The 18,535-nt window shown below is 41.5% G+C and overlaps 1 protein-coding gene across 3 annotated transcripts in view; it reads right to left on the bottom strand.

Moving 5' to 3' along the window:
- SLC8A1 (solute carrier family 8 member A1) overlaps nucleotides 1–11,512 on the bottom strand; it is a 798,808-nt gene extending 787,296 nt beyond the window's left edge. For 2 of the 3 annotated variants that reach the window (XR_012318097.1, XM_073672538.1), the window contains exon 1: nucleotides 10,892–11,512. The gene's annotated coding sequence lies outside the window, so the exon portion shown is untranslated. The remainder of the gene's footprint in view (nucleotides 1–10,891) is intronic. The other variant, XM_073672539.1, reaches the window with a different exon arrangement.
- Nucleotides 11,513–18,535: the final 7,023 nt, after the last annotated feature.

Raw genomic sequence — 18,535 nt, 5'->3', positions numbered from 1 at the left:
GATGCCATGCACGTACATAATTACCAATATTGGCCAGCAGAGGTCAGACACATTTGTAGGGTAAAAAACCAAGCAATGTGAACTGAGGTCTAAGATGGTACACATGCAAGAAATAGGAGCATGTTCACACTAGCAAAAAGAAGCAAAACCTACAAAAGACAAAAAATATATCTCATACCCTACCATCATTATATATAAATGTAAAGCAAAGTTGCATATTAAATATAGGGTACTTAGTGAACTATTTTTGATCAAAAAAAGTATACAAGCCGTCCCACCAGCGACAAGGTGACCCTAAATTGGGACGGTACCTACACTGTCTATATTAAAAACCTTACTGTATATCAAAGTTGAAGTAATGCATATAAAAGGGTAGACAAATAGGACCGGGTCCCAACTCCAGACCACCTAGGCCCGGGGGAAGCTACATATATACTAATCAGCTCAACAAAGGGGGTGCCACACTCTTAATTTGCACAGAATGCAAACAAGACAAAAAACCAAGCAATGTGAACTGAGGTCTAAGATGGTACACATGCAAGAAATAGGAGCATGTTCACACTAGCAAAAAGAAGCAAAACCTACAAAAGACAAAAAATATATCTCATACCCTACCATCATTATATATAAATGTAAAGCAAAGTTGCATATTAAATATAGGGTACTTAGTGAACTATTTTTGATCAAAAAAAGTATACAAGCCGTCCCACCAGCGACAAGGTGACCCTAAATTGGGACGGTACCTACACTGTCTATATTAAAAACCTTACTTAAGGTAGGTACCGTCCCAATTTAGGGTCACCTTGTCGCTGGTGGGACGGCTTGTATACTTTTTTTGAACAAAAATAGTTCACTAAGTACCCTATATTTAATATGCAACTTTGCTTTACATTTATATATAATGAAGATAGGTTTTACATTTGTAGGGTGTTGATAACTGTGAAAGAAGACGCAATCACCAGAAGCCATGATGGGTTAGGAACGGCTTAATATTAGTGTGCGGAATCTTAAAGTAATATAATAGTCAGGATTGCTGATAAAGATCAATCTGGAGACAATATGCACTGCATGGAAAGTATATACATATGCTGTAGGGACAAAAGTATTGGGACATAGGTTTTAACCATGGAATTCAGTTTTTTCATTCAGTCTTATTGCAATTGGGGTATAAAACGCCCCTCGTCATGCCGTCTGTATTTACTAACACTTGTGATGGAATGGGCTGCTCTAAATATCTAAAACGTGGTCCTGTAATAACAGGCCACCTTTATAACAAGTCAGATTTCTTCTCCAGTAAATATTCCAGGATGAACTGGGTGATATTGTAGAGAGGTGGAAGCAACTCTGCCGATGAAGTGCAGACCACATAAAGATACAGAGTGGGGTCAACGAGCGCTGAGGCCCATAGTGCAGAAAGAGTCCTGATCCCAACCTCATTTAACACCAGTGAGCGGAGCGGAGATTGGGAAACTGGCCCTCTGAGCCCTCTGTGAGTCCAACAGCAGTGTCCGAAATGGTCTTATGTCTTACTGACATACACCAAAATCTTGTAGCAAGCCTTCTGAGAAGAGTGGAAGATGTTATAGCTGTAAAGGAGGGACCACCTCCATATTATTGCCTAGGTTGTTATAAAAACTCCTGTAGGTGAAATGTGTAGGTGTCCTAATACTTTTGCCCATAAAGTGTATATTGGAGGTACTATATACTGGCACGACTATACTGTACATTGGAGTCATTATACTGTATATTTCAGGTAGTATATTTTGAAGTATCATACATTGGAGGTAAGATATATTGAAGGTACTATACTGTATATTGGAGGTACTATGTAACGGGGGAACTATACACTGAAGGTGCAATATATTGAATGTACTCATTCTATGCTTAAAGGGAATCTGTCAGCAGGTTTTTGCTACCGAATCTGAGAGCAGCATGATGTAGGAAAAGAGACCCTGATTCCAGCAAAGTATCACTTAGGTTACTGGGTGCAGCAGTTCTGACACAATCAGAGCTTTTAGATTTAGAATGAAGCAGAGCTGAGAGAGCTAACCCCGCCCACACCACAGCTAACCCCACACCACAGCTAATCCCGCCCACACCAGGCTCTCTGTGTACAAAGTCCATAGTCAGTGAGGTGCTTATCACAGGAGGGGGCATGGCCGAACTAGTCCAGCTATGTTAATCTCTTAGTGATAAATGCTTTACACTTAGTAAACAACAGCACACGCTTTGACAAGTGACACATCCCGGAAATCTGTGTCTCCTCTTCTATCTCCTGCTGTCTTCAGATCATATAGCAAAAAGCTGCTGACAGACTCCCTTTAAGAGTGCAGTGGGCAATTTTACAGAATGACTGACAGCCCTCCCTGTATGAATGTCCATATAGACAAAAGTTGGCAACCGCTGATTAGGACCAAGACGTGGACTCCTAGGTATAGAAAGAGATGGGATTTCAATCAATAAACTACATTTAATATTGGATCTTTTCCCACCAAACTATATTTCAATCTGCTCATCTTCTCGTGCACTATAACAAGCTGATTGCAGATTATCTTTATTGGTGACAGTGATAGTGCACATCAAAGGCTAAGGTTTCATTTGTGCATGAAGTATTAATAAATAACTATGAAAATCTAACACAGGCAGGATATTATTATTGACGGTACTATACTGTATACTGGAGGTACCATACATGGAGGCACAATACATTGAAGGTACCGTACTTTATATTGCAAGTTCTATAAGCTGGAGGTGCTATATATTGAAGGGACTATGCAATGTCGCTACAATGCATTGAAGGTGTTATACATTGCAGATGTCATATATTGCAGATATTATACATATGGGAGGTAATAGATATTGGAGATACTATATATTGAAGGTTGTGTATGACATACAGTAAGTATTCAAATAACCAAAAAAGTAGAGAACCTGTGCAACGTACTGCCACTTAAGCCCCACACTGGGCGTAAAGTATCATTATATTTGAGAACCAATGTTTCCAACCGTCCGTAAGAATAGGGCACTTTTTTGCCTAATCCGTGAAAAAAAATGTAAGGCGTCAGTGATTTTTTGGGATCTGAAGAAATCATACTGATTATTTTGACTGTGATTATCATTATTTTACAGTGAATGCAGCTGATGTCTTCTTATCAGAATTATGGGCTGTAGATATGTATCGCTGAATCATAATGATTTATTATGGATTTCCAGTGTGTCCGTAGAAAAAATATTGTCTGACCATGATTTTTTGATAGGCTGTTCCGAAAAAATAAAAAATCAAGTTGGCAACCCTGTTTAGGACCACAAATCAAAAAAGACCAAATAAATTAGTTTACAATCAATTATAAGACATCTGTCTAAGCTGAAAAGGCTGAATCTCATCTACTATTGTTACTCCAGCTGTGAAGTTAAGGGGCATTTACACTGCAAGATAATCGTGAACGAGCGTTGTTAAAAGCGCTTGCCTCACGATTATTTTGTCGTGTAAACAGGCTGCCGATCACCTAATGAATGAGAAAAATGCTTTCATCAAGTGAAATGATCTTTTTCACAGCATAAAGATCATTGTCCTGTGTACACAAGATCCGCGATAAAAGTTTATCGATTGGCAGTCATGTTGTGCCGCCAGTTGGTCCGTGTAAACAGACCTGTAGGCTACTGTGTTCCAGAGGTGGAGGAGCTGAGCCGATTGTTATATAACATTGTTGTAATGTTGACTCACTACTCATGGACCAGCCGCCAGGAGGTGCTAGGCCAGATACAGAGGGGCAAGGCAAAGATATGATCAGGTAACAGTCCAGGGTCAAATGCCAGGAGGGTATGTCATGACAAGGGAGTAAGACAAAGGGATAGCCAGAGGCTGAGTCTGGGGTCAGATACCTGAAATCAGAGAGCGTCAAGAGCAGAAGGGATAGTACACACGAATAGTCACAACAAATCCTAGGTCTGGCAACTAGATCAGAGAAATGAGACACAGGGCTAAGCACACACCTAAAAAAGCTACAACTGACACTGGACTGCTCACAGCTAGCCAGCTAAATAGCTTGAAAATCATTAAGAACGGGAGACAACACCTGCAGGCTAGACCAGATTGAGCAGCAGGGCTGTCAGTCAAAATGCTGACAGCACAGAACACCCCAGGATCAGATTGGATGACTGGACTGTCACTCACAAAACTGACAGTCAAGCACACTTCAAATCCCATAGGGCGACTGAGTTGTCACAGTGTCCCTCGGCCATGGTCAATGATGAAACTGTAACATTTGTAAGAAAAGAACCATTATAATGTGTAACTCATTGATCTAAATCCATGCTCGTTCTATGCCTAGGAGTGCAGTAGACAGTATCACTCAATAATTATCAAATAGACATAGCTGTCAATCAATGATTAGAACCACCCACTGGACTCCGTAGTCCAGTGGATGGCCCTAAAAAGAGTAGCTTTTAAATCAAGAAGTTGCAAATAATAATAGATCTTTTCCTACAAAACTATATATCAATCTGCCCAGCTCAGCAGCCTCTACAACAAGCTGCTAGCAGATTAATGTGAATGGTGACATGCTCCCTTTAATTACTAGCAGTGTTAGTGTACATCGCGCATATGTAATCTCCATGGTTATCTATGTATAATAGTATGTAGCATTCATATATGAATTATTGTTATCTCAGACTATCCTGCCCTGGGCAATTATCAGGTTATAATTCTAAGATTACAAAAACAAGCGCCATCTTTAAATGTCAAATGTGAAGAGACCCAGCCTGGATCTCAATTCTTCCAATATTCTGAGAATGTTTCTAAACTAAGCAGCATTATATCTGCAATACCATTAGCCATCCGGTCCACATAACCCTGACATTAACACAAAACACTGTAAACTGAACGTCTCCCCCAAATCACAGTGAGATGGATCCCGCTCACACATTGAATATCAGCTTCTGCTCTGATTTCACTTCTCCTTTTAAAGCAGAAACATATTGTGAGCTCAGACCTCCCAGCCTCCCATATGCCAAACCCGGTTTCGTTTTTCTTTTACAAAACCCAAAGAGACAAGGTCGTTTCCTATTTTACCATCTTCCAGCAAACACAGCAATCCGTTGTACATAGATACAATGTCACATAAGTGCGCTTCTTGTCTTTTTTGGGTCAACGGTGATGATTTGGAACCTGGGAGAAAATGACTAAGCATAGTGTATAAGTGACGTATAATGGAATGTATGAAGGATGTATTACTGCTGCGGAGTCTGCTGCTTATCCAGCATTGTACACCCGGCAAAGCTGTCATCTCCTATATACTTCAGTGTACTAATCGTATAGACAGAGAGATGCAAATAGCAATTCATTTCCTATCACCAGCATCAGCTACTTTTACTTGCTACAGATTGTATTCATTGACGTACACTTCCCCATGTAGTTTAGTGATGCCTACCCACCAGCACACAGGGCTAATTCTTAGAATTTGTTAATGCCTTTGATGGTATTGTGATAAGTATCTGCTTAGCATAGAAACAATATATAAAGGAATATAGATAGATAGATAGATAGATAGATAGATAAGGTAGATACGGTAGATAGATAGATACTGTAGACAGACAGATAGATACGGTAGATACTGTAGATAGATAGATACGGTAGATAGATAAATAGATAGATACGGTAGATAGATAGATACTGTAGATAGATAGATACGGTAGATAGATACGGTATATAGATATTTGATAGATAGATAGTAATGTGTATTGAGTCTTGCCAATAAGCTTCTTTGAATTTGATATCTAGATAGATATATGAATAGATATAGATAGATGGATAGATAGATAGATAGATCAATCGATCACTGGCGGACACAAACAGAAAAGGGCCCCTGAGCAAGCACAATATACGGGCCCTTTGAAGCCCAAGAGCTCATCATAATGCACAATTCTGCCTGCTTTGAAGGTGGTAGTGTCCCCTTTACCTCTTGCACCAATGATATGTCCATCACTGAGATAGACAGATAGATAGATAGATAGATAGATAGATAGATAGATAGATAGATAGATAGATAGATAGATAGATAGATATGGGATATATATATATATATAGATGGATAGATAGAAAATAGACAGATTATAGATGATAGACAGATGATAGATAGATGGATAGATAGATGGATAGACATATGATAGATAGAGGGCTAGATGGATGATAGAGATGATAGATAGACAGATGATAGATAGATAGATAGATGATAGATAAATAGATATGGGATAGATAGATAGATAGATAGATAGATATATGTATGGATAGATAGAAAGATAGATATACATGACAGATGATAGATAGATAGATAGATAGATAGATAGATAGATAGGATAGATAGATAATAGATAGATATGGGATTGATAGATATATGGATGGATAGAAAGATAGATAGAAAGATGATAGATAGATGATAGATGGATAGATAGATGATAGATAGATGGATAGAAAGATAGACAGATGATAGATAGATAGATGGATAGACAGACGATAGATAGAGGGATAGATGGATGATAGATAGATAGATGATAGATAGACAGATGATAGATAGATGATAGATGATAGATAGATGGACAGATAGATGGATAGACAGATGATAGATAGATGATAGATAGAGACAGATAGATAGATGATAGATGGATAGATAGACAGATAGATAGATGATAGATAGATGACAGATAGATAGATAGATGGATAGACAGATGATAGATAGATGACAGATAGATAGATAATAGATAGATGGATAGACAGATGATAGATAGATAGATAGACAGATAGATATATGGATGGATAGATAGAAAGACCGATAGATAGACAAATGATATAGATAGATGGATGGATAGATAGATATATGGATAGACAGATGATAGATAGATAAATAGATAGATGTTAGATAGATAGATGGATGGATAGACAGATGATAGATGGATAGATTATAGATAGATGATAGATGGATAAACAGATGATAGATAGATAGATAGATGATAGATAGATGATTATAGATGGAGAGATAGATAGGTAATAGATAGATATAAGCTTCCACACTGTGGGAATCTGCAGGGTCTCGGGGCTTGGTCCATTCTCCACGTGTGCTCCGCCATGTCACTTGTGGTTTTCTGCATTGGACGGATCATCTTGCCATGTGCCAAGTAAGAACTGCATTGCTCAAGTACTTTACAGTATAATACGGGGACCAATAACAGAAGAAATATTGATTTCCCAGTAAGCAGTGCTTACCATTGAATTACTATAAATACATAATATTAATTATTGACATAATATAAGAATTTCTACATCCAGTTATTGCAACATGGCTAAAACATGTGCAAGCTAATGTAAATGAATGGTAGGTAACTGTCAGAGAGGAGACGATAATAGGGTGTAAGCAACAGTTGTGCCAGGGGATTGATAAATCTGTTGTGTGACACATGCAGAAATGAATGAATTCCTCCTCGGTTACTGTGCTGGGAAATGAGGATGTGAGGCAGTGCCCTGCTGGGGATGTAGTCCTGTGAGGCAGTGCCCTGCTGGGGATGTAGTCCTGTGAGGCAGTGCCCTGCTGGGGATGAAGTCCTGTGAGGCAGTGCCCTGCTGGGGAAGTAGTCCTGTGAGGCAGTGCCCTGCTGGGGATGTAGTCCTGTGAGGCAGTGCCCTGCTGGGGATGTAGTTCTGTGAGGCAGTGCCCTGCTGGGGATGTAGTCCTGTGAGGCAGTGCCCTGCTGGGGATGTAGTTCTGTGAGGCAGTGCCCTGCTGGGGATGTAGTCCTCTGTTGGGGATGTAGTCCTGTGAGGCAGTGCCCTGCTGGGGATGTAGTCCTGTGAGGCAGTGCCCTGCTGGGGATGTAGTCCTGTGAGGCAGTGCCCTGCTGGGGATGTAGTTCTGTGAGGCAGTGCCCTGCTGGGGATGTAGTCCTGTGAGGCAGTGCCCTGCTGGGGATGTAGTCCTGTGAGGCAGTGCCCTGCTGGGGAAGTAGTCCTGTGAGGCAGTGCCCTGCTGGGGATGTAGTCCTGTGAGGCAGTGCCCTGCTGGGGATGTAGTCCTGTGAGGCAGTGCCCTGCTGGGGATGTAGTTCTGTGAGGCAGTGCCCTGCTGGGGATGTAGTCCTCTGTTGGGGATGTAGTCCTGTGAGGCAGTGCCCTGCTGGGGATGTAGTCCTGTGAGGCAGTGCCCTGCTGGGGATGTAGTCCTCTGTTGGGGATGTAGTCCTCTGTTGGGGATGTAGTCCTGTAGAGGAGCCCCGCCATACAGTACAGTGCAGGGAAGCCCCATTACCATGCTGGATGCACCGTCTGCTGTTGGTGGCCATTTCCCCAGAGATGCACCTGACTACTGGAATACTTTACAGCCAGATGTGCGATTTGCCCCCAGTTTATGGCTGATTTCTGGTCACTATAAAGAGCTGTCATTCATCTTATTAAGTGACAGCTATATTCAAAATATTCATTTTCTGAAGTGCGCCATCCTCATGGGAATCAACATTTGACCCGTTTTAGCCTGATTTGTCCTTCAAATCAGAATATCATCTTGCTGCACATACTTTAAAAGGAATCAAAGGTTAACTATGAAGACAAAGCCCCTCGATAGCCCCCTGCCACTCCTTGCTGAGTGCTGCAGGTCTCCTTAGCAAGCAACAGGTTAAGAATTATGCTAATGAGGAGACATAAAGGTGAAAGCTGAGAGCACAACACCTGGCTGAGGTGAGGGCTCCACAGTGGAGCTCTGGTCAGCCATTATCTGCTCCTCCTGGGGAAGTGACAAGAGGTCGGAGGCTCCAGTGTCCTCACTTGGCCATATACATGCGGCTGCAGCATGGCGGCTCATCCTATGGCATGCTGCCTGTCTCCTGCAGCACTGGCACACTACCTGCCACACTACCTGCTGCCACACTACATGCCTAGAAGGACCAACTCAACCATGAGAGCAAGGGAGGGAGGAAAGAGAGAGGAATCAGGGACACATGTCTCCAGTCAGAATAACCCACCTCCAGCCACAGCAGACATGCACATTATCCCCCCAGGGAGCGCACACTCCTCACCTCCTCCTACTGAGGCATCAAAGCTACAAATCCATCTCTCCAGCTCACCACAACCTGTGGTGGGAGGGGGACCTAACCCTTCCATTGCTGGGGGTGGGGACAGCCAGCAACGCACTGCGGGCAACTGGCATTACAGGGGTTAACCATTCCGTCCCATGCATGGGACTACAGTACTACCAGTCACTCTACATGTGGTAGCCTAGCCTGCAGCCTGGTATACTCCTGACATCACACAGTGGGAATAATGACAATACAGGTGGAGAAAACAAGCTAAGACCCCCAAAATATACATAGAAATGGCAAGAATAGTAACTGGCATATAAGGTCCCCAGCACCTACTGCCACAGACAGGCAGTGCCCAACTGGTGCATGTGCTGGATGGCAGCTACAAAGGGAGAGGTGATCGTGAGCTTATACATGAATGTGTGTGTGTATATATATATATATATATATATATGTATGTGTGTGTATATATATATATATATATATATACATGCCTGTATGTGTGCATATATATATATATATATATATATATATATGTGTGTGTGTGTGTGTGTGTACAGTTATATATATATATATATATATATATATATATATATATATATATATACGCATACATATATATTATAGAAAATAGCATACTGCTGGATGGATGCACAGCTAGACTGAACATACACTTTCATTAAATATATAATATACAGTCTGAAAGTTGAATATGGAGAATAACACACTCATAATATAATACAATCTAATGTTATATAGACATGAAGAATAAGACATACATGTAAAACACTATATATCACTGCATACTAATAAACAGATATGGAGAATAACACCTACAAATAATACAGTATACTATGCAGATATGGAGAATATGGACATATACACATATAAAACTATCTAATACTATACAGAAATGGAGAATAGCATTCACATAGTAATGTATAATACTATAGATCACTGTATATAATACCATAGATCACCCTGTATAATGCTATAGATTAGTGGATAATACTACAAATCACAATATAATACTGTATATCTCTATATAATACTATACATCACTGGGTAATACTATAGATCATTGTATATAATACTATAGATCACTATATAATTCCATAAATCACTGTATATAATACCATAGATCACCTTGTATAATACTATAGATCACTAGATCACTATATAATACTATAGATCAATGTGTAATGCTATAAATCACTATATAATACTATAGATGACTGTATATACTATAGATCACTAGATATTAGAGATTATCTTGTATAATACTATGGATCACAGTATAGATCACCTTGTATAATACTAAAGATCACTATATAATACTATAGATCACTGGATAATACTACAGATCACTATATAATACAATAGATGGCTGTATATAATACTACAGATCACGGGTAATACTATATATAATCCTATTTATACGTCCATATAATACTATAGATGACTGTATAGATCACTATAATACTATAGATCAGTGGAGGATACTATGCTGGAGAACACTACCCAGATCTGAGCACAATGTGCATTGCTGAAAGTTCGGGGGATCCCGGTGCTGCAGCAGCGTGCGGCACTGATGTATCAATGAGCGCGCACCTCCAGCACCGGGCAAGGGCATGCGGAGGGTGCCGGGTCCAGGCACTGGGCGGACAATGAAGGGCAAGAAGCCGCTACTCCTCGTCTTATTGCAGCGATCGCCTGAGTCTGCAGAGCCTGGTTCCTGCTGAGTGGCAGCAGAGCAGGAACATCTCCACTACTACACACACATCACGTCCTGCTCCACACTGATGGCAATGAGAAGCCGAGCATGGCATACCTTGTGTGCAGCCCAGGGTGTGTGCCACAGCTGTGCCAGGAGAAGCTGCCCTCACATCCACCTTTAAATAGGTCCAGATCAGGAAGAAGCCGCCTTGACCAGAAGGGGAAGAGAGCGAATCCTTGCAGAGAATGCCATGCAGAGCCGCAGCAGAGGAGGCAGCCGCACACTCACACAGGGCGCACACTCACTGCTGCCCTCCTCATCCTCCTCCTCACAGCGCAGCCAGACACTTTCCTGTATCCTCTGGAGTAGTTCTTGCCTGTGTCTCCCTCCCTATGCTTTCCCCCCAGCTGTCTGCGCTGCTCGGGAATATTTTCCGATTTCCTCTGCTTTGTGAGTGAGGGACTCAGGCTTTGCAGTGCATCATGGCTGTGAGCCAGCCCTCTTATCACCATCCAGACACTCCCACCCATTGATCACACTTCCACCATTACTCCAAGTTCCAGTTCCCCTCACATTTCAGCAGTTTTTGTAAAAGAAGAAAACTAGCAGCCTCTTGTACCCACTGTGAGGCATAACCCATTCCACATCTGTGTGAGGAGCATTCCTAGCCATTTAAAGGGACCCTAAACCTAAAGAGGGTCTCACATCACCCAGCTCTTATTGCAGAAGAAATACTGGCATGCTTACACAGTGAAACCTCTACAAAAGATTACAGGGGTGGTCCGGGCGAAATAAAACTCTGCCCAGGGAACTGAACACAATCAAATGACACACTGCTCAAGTCACCTGACCACTGCAGGCAATCACAGGCTGCAGAGGTCTGCACCTGGGGGAACCATGACATCACCACCTCCTGTTTCTAAGCAGACCAGAGTGGCAGGATTCAGGTGAGTGCCAGTAGGTGAGAGTGAATGGGGTCGGTCACTCTATACCTTCCCTCCATGTGGAGTGCAGGGTCTAACACTTTTCACGCTCTCCATCTGTAGTGCAAGATCTGTCACTTTTTCCTATCGAGGGTAGTTGCACTTTAGCTGCCCTCTGTGTCTAGTGTGGATTTTAACATTCTCTACCTGCCCTCCATGTGTAGTGTAGGGTCTGTCACTCTCTATCTTCCCTCCATGTGTAGTGTAGGGTCTGTCACTATCTTCCCTCCATGTGTAGTGTAGGGTCTGTCACTATCTTCCCTCCATGTGTAGTGTAGGGCCTGTCACTATCTTCCCTTCATGGGTAGTGCGGGTCTGTCATCTCTACCTGCCATCCATGTGTAAGGAGATGGACATATTGCCCACGTTCCCCCTTGAAGAATGTTGTATTGTGTAATGGGAACTGTGACATGCGTTAATGATGTTTGTATTGTGTGTTGCCCAACAGTAGGGAGAGTTAGAGGTAAAAATTGGGACTAGCCCAGAGTGGGAGGGGATAAGCTGAAGAGACAGAGACGGTTTCCTGTCAGGACGTCAGATAGGCCCCAGTGTGCCTGAAAAGCAGACCTAAAATTTGATCAGTCAGCAGAGCCGTGTGATTTGGGTGTCCCTGACGTGAGAGGAGACCGTGACTGAGGATAGTGAGATCCTACTGGAAAGAAGGAGAGAAGTGATCGAAAAGTAGAGCGATCGACCGGAGATAGGTCCTGGGAGTGGACGCAAAGCAAGATGGCCCTGAGTTTATAACTCAGAGAGGAAATGGGCCAAGACGGGACAGAGTACTAAGACGAAGACAGTGCGCCGGGCTAGAGTTCCCAGGCATCAGAGACAGAGAAGATAAGTGCCGGCCATACTATTCAAATCAATAGGAGTCTGATGTGCAGTACCCGGCAGCGGCCACTACAAATAGGCGGCCAGCTTGGCAAGTATGCACTTCTGACCGGCGGCCACCGCCGACACCGATGGCAGCTGATCAGCGGGGGTACCGGGTATCAGACCCCGCCGATCAGACATTAAAGGCCTAGCCTAAGGATAGGCCATCAGTGTAAAAGTAGTGGACAACCTCTTTAAGTATGAAACTATTAAAGAACAAGAAAATATGGCAGATAAGCTAATACATCATATTAGGCTGGACTCACATAGCATTTTTTACTACGCTTAGTGGCTGACGGAGCCATTGAGTATAATGATGCAGATGGAGTCACAGTGTGCTTTGTCAGGCATCATTTTCGGGTGTATACACCTAGTTGAGGTGGGCACCAAGACATAGTGGGCTACATCTTGCCACCTGCCTCCAATAGGCATATATGTGTGAAAATGACTACAGAACAGATTATTTTTACAGAATTCGATTATTATGCATCATTATCGTCAACGCATATGCTCAAATCCCATTTTGTGGGTGTTCGGACATAAGCCCAGACGGGGCCACTAAACATAGGAAAAAATTGTATGCGAACCCAGCATTAGAGAGAAAAGCAATCAATGCCAAGCAACCCTACAAAAGAGCCAATTTGTTGTGGAATAAAACCATTAGGGCAATGGTGGGCTGCTTTGTACCTGGGAAATGCATTGGCTCTTGGGTGCTCACACTGTGCCCTGGGTCCTCTTCTATCTGTACTCTGTACAGTGTAGATTGGTGGTAGGTCGACCATCGATGTACAAGATAATTGTTAATTATGAAATATCTCAATATTGAAGAATTGTCAAGGATTAGCTGATAGGATCTGCTATATTTTTAGAGGATCAGTTTCACATCTTTCCAAAGATTTCTCTGAATCTGCCATGTTTTCTGAATAAATGAATTGCCTCTTGGAAGACAGAAGGATCCAGTGAATTCTTCTGATAAGACATTGGGATGAGTTTTTGACTTCTTGGAACTTTAAACATGGTCTAAGGTACAATTAAACAAGTCAAATTGGCGATAGATACGTTCCATACATATTGGGATGCCCGTCAGTGAGAGTATTTGGGGACAGGTTATCCCACTTTGGTTTATTCCCAGTAGAGACCAGTAAACAATCGCTAATCAACTTGTCTAGTCCACTGGCTCTCATTATTGGGCCTAAATTAGCCAATCTAAATGGACCATTAGTGGTAAGTGTCTCATTCAGGACATCGTGGAGCTCAGGGCAGATACAAAGAGCTGTTACACAGAACAATGCAGGATTTCCACCCATTGCCTAGATGGCCCATTTATTTTAATATCATCCGCAGTACCTCAGAGAGAAGACAGGCCTCTTGGCTGCTGGGTACCCTAGCTACTGCTATGCCAACATCTGTGGTCATCATGCCCATTCTTGGGAACAGGCAGGAGTCATTCCCTAACCAGTGTATTCAGATGTTCTCTGTAGGGCAGGAGTATAATAGGACTTTCTGTGAGACTTATAGAGCCCATCTCACAATGTTACAGGCCTTTTACTTGTAACATGACACAGTATCTATAATTTGTCATGTGTCATAGGATATTCAAGATCACTCCATTCGTAAGGAAAAGTCCTGTCCATCGGACGCACAGTTTCAAATTCCTGATCTAGTAGAGAATATCTAGCAGCTCATACCCATATTGGTGTCTCATCCTCCTATCCTGCCCCAGTTTAAAGCTATGTCATGTCGGGAATGACAAATGCTCTGATTATTAGCGGTCTCGCAAGACAGTGACATTGGAGACATCTATTTACCGCTTATTATTTATTTCACTTTCCTCCCAGATTCTTTCTTATGTTCTTTTTCTCCTAATGAATTGCTCATTTGACCCTAATTTACCTATTACTTAATACAGGAAAAAAATGGTTATCCCCACTATGAGATAATCTGTTTTAGTATGCTCTCAGACAGAATGGAAAGAGTTGGAATGAGCAAAATATATTAAATAAATCCAGCTCAGTTACTGTGGAAATATGAGCTGCTGTTAATATCCAAGAAGTTCTAGCAGTACTCATACGGGCACAATCATAAAAATTGCTCTTACGGTGACATGTTTTATTGGACGTGTTAAATTCTATATTTAAGATGGCACAAACATATACAAGAATTTGGCTCGTTTATTGTATGTTGGACAACACTTGCCAAAATTTTTCAAAAAATTGAGATACTAGATATAGAACAATGGAATAAAGGCTCATGTACATGGCAAGGCAAGGAGCACAGGCTATGTACAAAGACACAATTTAATATATGATGAAAAAAAAATCTATATTGGGCAGGTCTGCTAATACTTTAATTTCTGGAAAGTGTATATTTCAACCGGACTTTTTTAAAACATGCCAAATTTTTCACAATGGCAGGTAGTCCCCAAATTTTGTTGGAATTTTACAAAATGAAATATATAGAAAAAAAATAGCTCACCCATCTCAGGAGTTCCACGCACGGAAACCGGCTGTGTTGCACGAAAATATCAAAAAGGAAGAAAAAACTCCAGTGTTCCGAACTAAAAGGAATTATTTATTATGATACAATTTAAAAAGTGTATAACTTTCAAGAGACAAAAAGAATTGCCATTCACCCCTTTTTTAATTTCATCATAATAAATAATTCCTTTTTAAGAAGTTTGGAACGCTGGAGTTTTTTTCTTCCAATTTTGCGCAATGTTACATAAAACCTAGAGTGTTTGTTATGTCACTTCCGAGTGTCACAGTCTGAGTATGGACCAACTGTGGGTCTCCTGACCTGACCTTGACAGCATCATTGCCATAAACTGTATGAGGCTTTCAAGTTCAAGTCGCGAGACCCACAGCCGGTCCATGACTCATGGTCCATACTCGGATCTTGACAGACGAATGTGTATATACACTTTTATCTTGCTCACTGCTTTTGCAAAACTGTTTCAGAGCTCCTGATCAGTTTTGACAGCTCTCTTTGCTTTCCCCCTCCTTTCTCTTTGTGCTACAAATAACAACAGGAAGGGGAGAAAACTGTGCACCGATCTGAAGAGTGGATAAGGGAGAAAGCATTCACAGTCTCAGGGAGAGAAGAGAAAACAGGTTATTCAAAAGAGAAAAGAATTAGAGGATAGATGCTGATACCTGAGCTAGGGAAGACAGCACTAGCCTAGATACACACAGACCCCACTATCCAGCCTAAATCACTGGGAAAGACACTCCTGCAAGAGAAAAATCTTAAACTTGAGCTACAAACGGCAAGGGGCCTATGAATGAATGAAGGAATGAAAATTGCAGTCTCAATTTTTATAACTTAAAGGTACCTTTAACAAATGTGATATATTTTTTTCTGTGTCAATGTATCTACAGCCTTTAAGGCATCTGTATTTTGTCAACAGAGAGAAGAGTTCTTAAGAAGGCCGATATAGTCGTCAAAACAAGTGTAACTTTTATGCATTTGTAGTCAAAACTATGGCCCTAAATGTTTAGCCTTGTTTTTCATGCTTAAAACTTGTGTTAGTTTTTCACTACTTGCAGTATAGTCTACTTTTATCTATCCTTTCACTTATCCGAGTATATGAAATAAGGGGGTCTTTATAATGGGGTCTCCAGCGATTACTATCTGGAAGAAATGCATCTCTATCTAGAATTTGAAAGCATTATGGACTATGAAGCATGCAGCCAAGTTTCAAGCCAATATAGTAAGGCATTATAGTTACAATGTCATTGGTAATTTACCTACTGACTCATAAAAGTTCACAAAAGTTCATAAAATCTGAATTCAGGAGTGGTGTAATAATATCCACCCATACTGCAATGCCAGGCTAACGTTCCCTGAATTAAATGATTTAATATGACATAATTATGATCAATTAAAAACTATATTATTCATTCCATGGTTGGGATTATTGAGTTCAACAACTATGTACACTGGTTTGGTTTGTTCTATAGATGATGGCATTATCACTATTTCTTTTAATCTTAAAAACAACAATCTCCGGCATCCACTTCACAGAAATTCTTTTTTTGCACTAATAAATCGTAACACACCACATATTGACCCACTAAGGAGTCTTCCTCAAGTGTTGAAAGTCTACCTAAATCAAATCATGGTGACATGTATTAATAATTACAACCAGTCGCTAAGACCCAGGAGACTAAGAAAAGTGTTGGGATAGTTGACAGTCATAAGGTGTTGACACAGACGCCAAGTTTCAGTAACACCCTGACCTCCATGGTATCATTGGAGAACTGACCCGCTCTAATATCATATGGATTGGCTACAATAGAATTGGCCTTAGATGCAAAATAGAAAGAAAATAAAAATAATAAAAGAAATGCTCCATGGAGAAGTGTGGCTTTGTACTACATAATGAAAGTAGAGAAAATTGCACTTTCCGATTCCTTGTATGCAAACGTCCAAATTTTATTCCATCTTGATTAAAAAAAACAACATATCGTATTGTTGCATATACTCCATAGAAAAACATCTGACGCGTTTCTGGCGTTTTGCCGCCCTCAGTCATAGTGAATGCCATTAGGATGTTTTTATACAAGGAATTGAGACGTGCAGTTTCCTCTACCTTTTTCATTAATCCAGTGATGGTCTGCAACTTGAAACGACACTCGCATATCCTGAGACCAGTTATCTCAGTGTCATCAGGCAATAAAATTACAAATGTGGTAAGCCCTGATCTTTTCATGTTTTTGTAATATATAAGTAAGAGCCCAATGCTGGACAGATAATAATATTGGAGAGGTCTAGTGATGAGCGAACGTGCTCGCCACTATTCGGTACTCGCCAGAGCATCACGGCGATCGGCGAGTATTTCCGGGTTGCTCAGGCGGGAGCTCGGGTTTCCACCCTGCATGTTTGGTGCTCTTTAGAGAGCCAATGAACGTGCAGGGATTGCTTGCCACGCACTGTAATGCCGTAGCCATGTTGGTTGTGGCATTACTGTCATTGGCATAGCGTCATCGGGTCTATATAAGACCTGGAGCCATTATGCTCGTCACAATCTACCCCGGAAACAGGCAGAGGAGGGCAAGCTGCTGCTGAGCGAGGGAGAGATTTGCTTGTTTATAGTTAGTATAGGTATTCCACAAAATATATATATATCCATCTGAACTAACAGTCCTTCTGAGGACTAATCCAGCTGCGTATATTCAGTAGTGATAGCAGGAGTTAGGCAGGCAGGCAGAGTTTGTGGCAGACTGCAGTGCATACAGCACAAGAGGGTCCATTGCACCTTCTGACTGATCCTGCTGTTACAGATATTTGTAGACATAGCCCCAGATATCAGGGGCCAGGGTTAATATTTTTTTTTATTTTAATCCTGATTATTTGCTTAAAAAGCAATTCAGAGTACACCATTTTTCTGCTCCATTTGCTTGTTAGCACTGCAGAATACAGCCAGATCTTTTCCATATTACAGCGATAAAAATCCAGAAATTTGTAGTGACCGTGGAAAATATTGGCCTCCATTTACAGTTTGTTGCAGTGTGTCAGGGAAGCTATTCACATGAGGTCGCTGTGAAGAATAGTATTAGTAAACTACAGGCCCACTATTTAAAACCGTGATTGTCCGTCAGGCGTATCACATATAACTGCGGTCCAAATTCAGCCATTTCTGGCCTCCATTTACAGTTTGTTGGAGTGTGTCAGTGAAGCTATTCACACGAGGTCCGCGTAGAATAGTAAACTACAAACCCGCTATTTCAAACTGTGGTTGTCCGTCAGACGTGTCACATATAACTGCTGTTCAAATCCAGCCATTTGTAGTGAACGTGGAAAATATTGTCCTCCATTTAAAATGGGCAAGGCGCGTTGCAATGGACGAGGAAGTGGACATGATGGTGATGATGCATGCAGAGGTCGAGGCCGTGGGCAAGCT

Source organism: Phyllobates terribilis, unplaced genomic scaffold, assembly GCF_046119375.1.
Source record: "Phyllobates terribilis strain yellow unplaced genomic scaffold, ASM4611937v1 Scaffold_3__8_contigs__length_932513732, whole genome shotgun sequence".
Classification (NCBI taxonomy): Eukaryota; Metazoa; Chordata; class Amphibia; order Anura; family Dendrobatidae; genus Phyllobates; species Phyllobates terribilis.
Note: the sequence above shows the minus strand (reverse complement) of the source record. Positions and strands in the feature narration are given on the sequence as shown.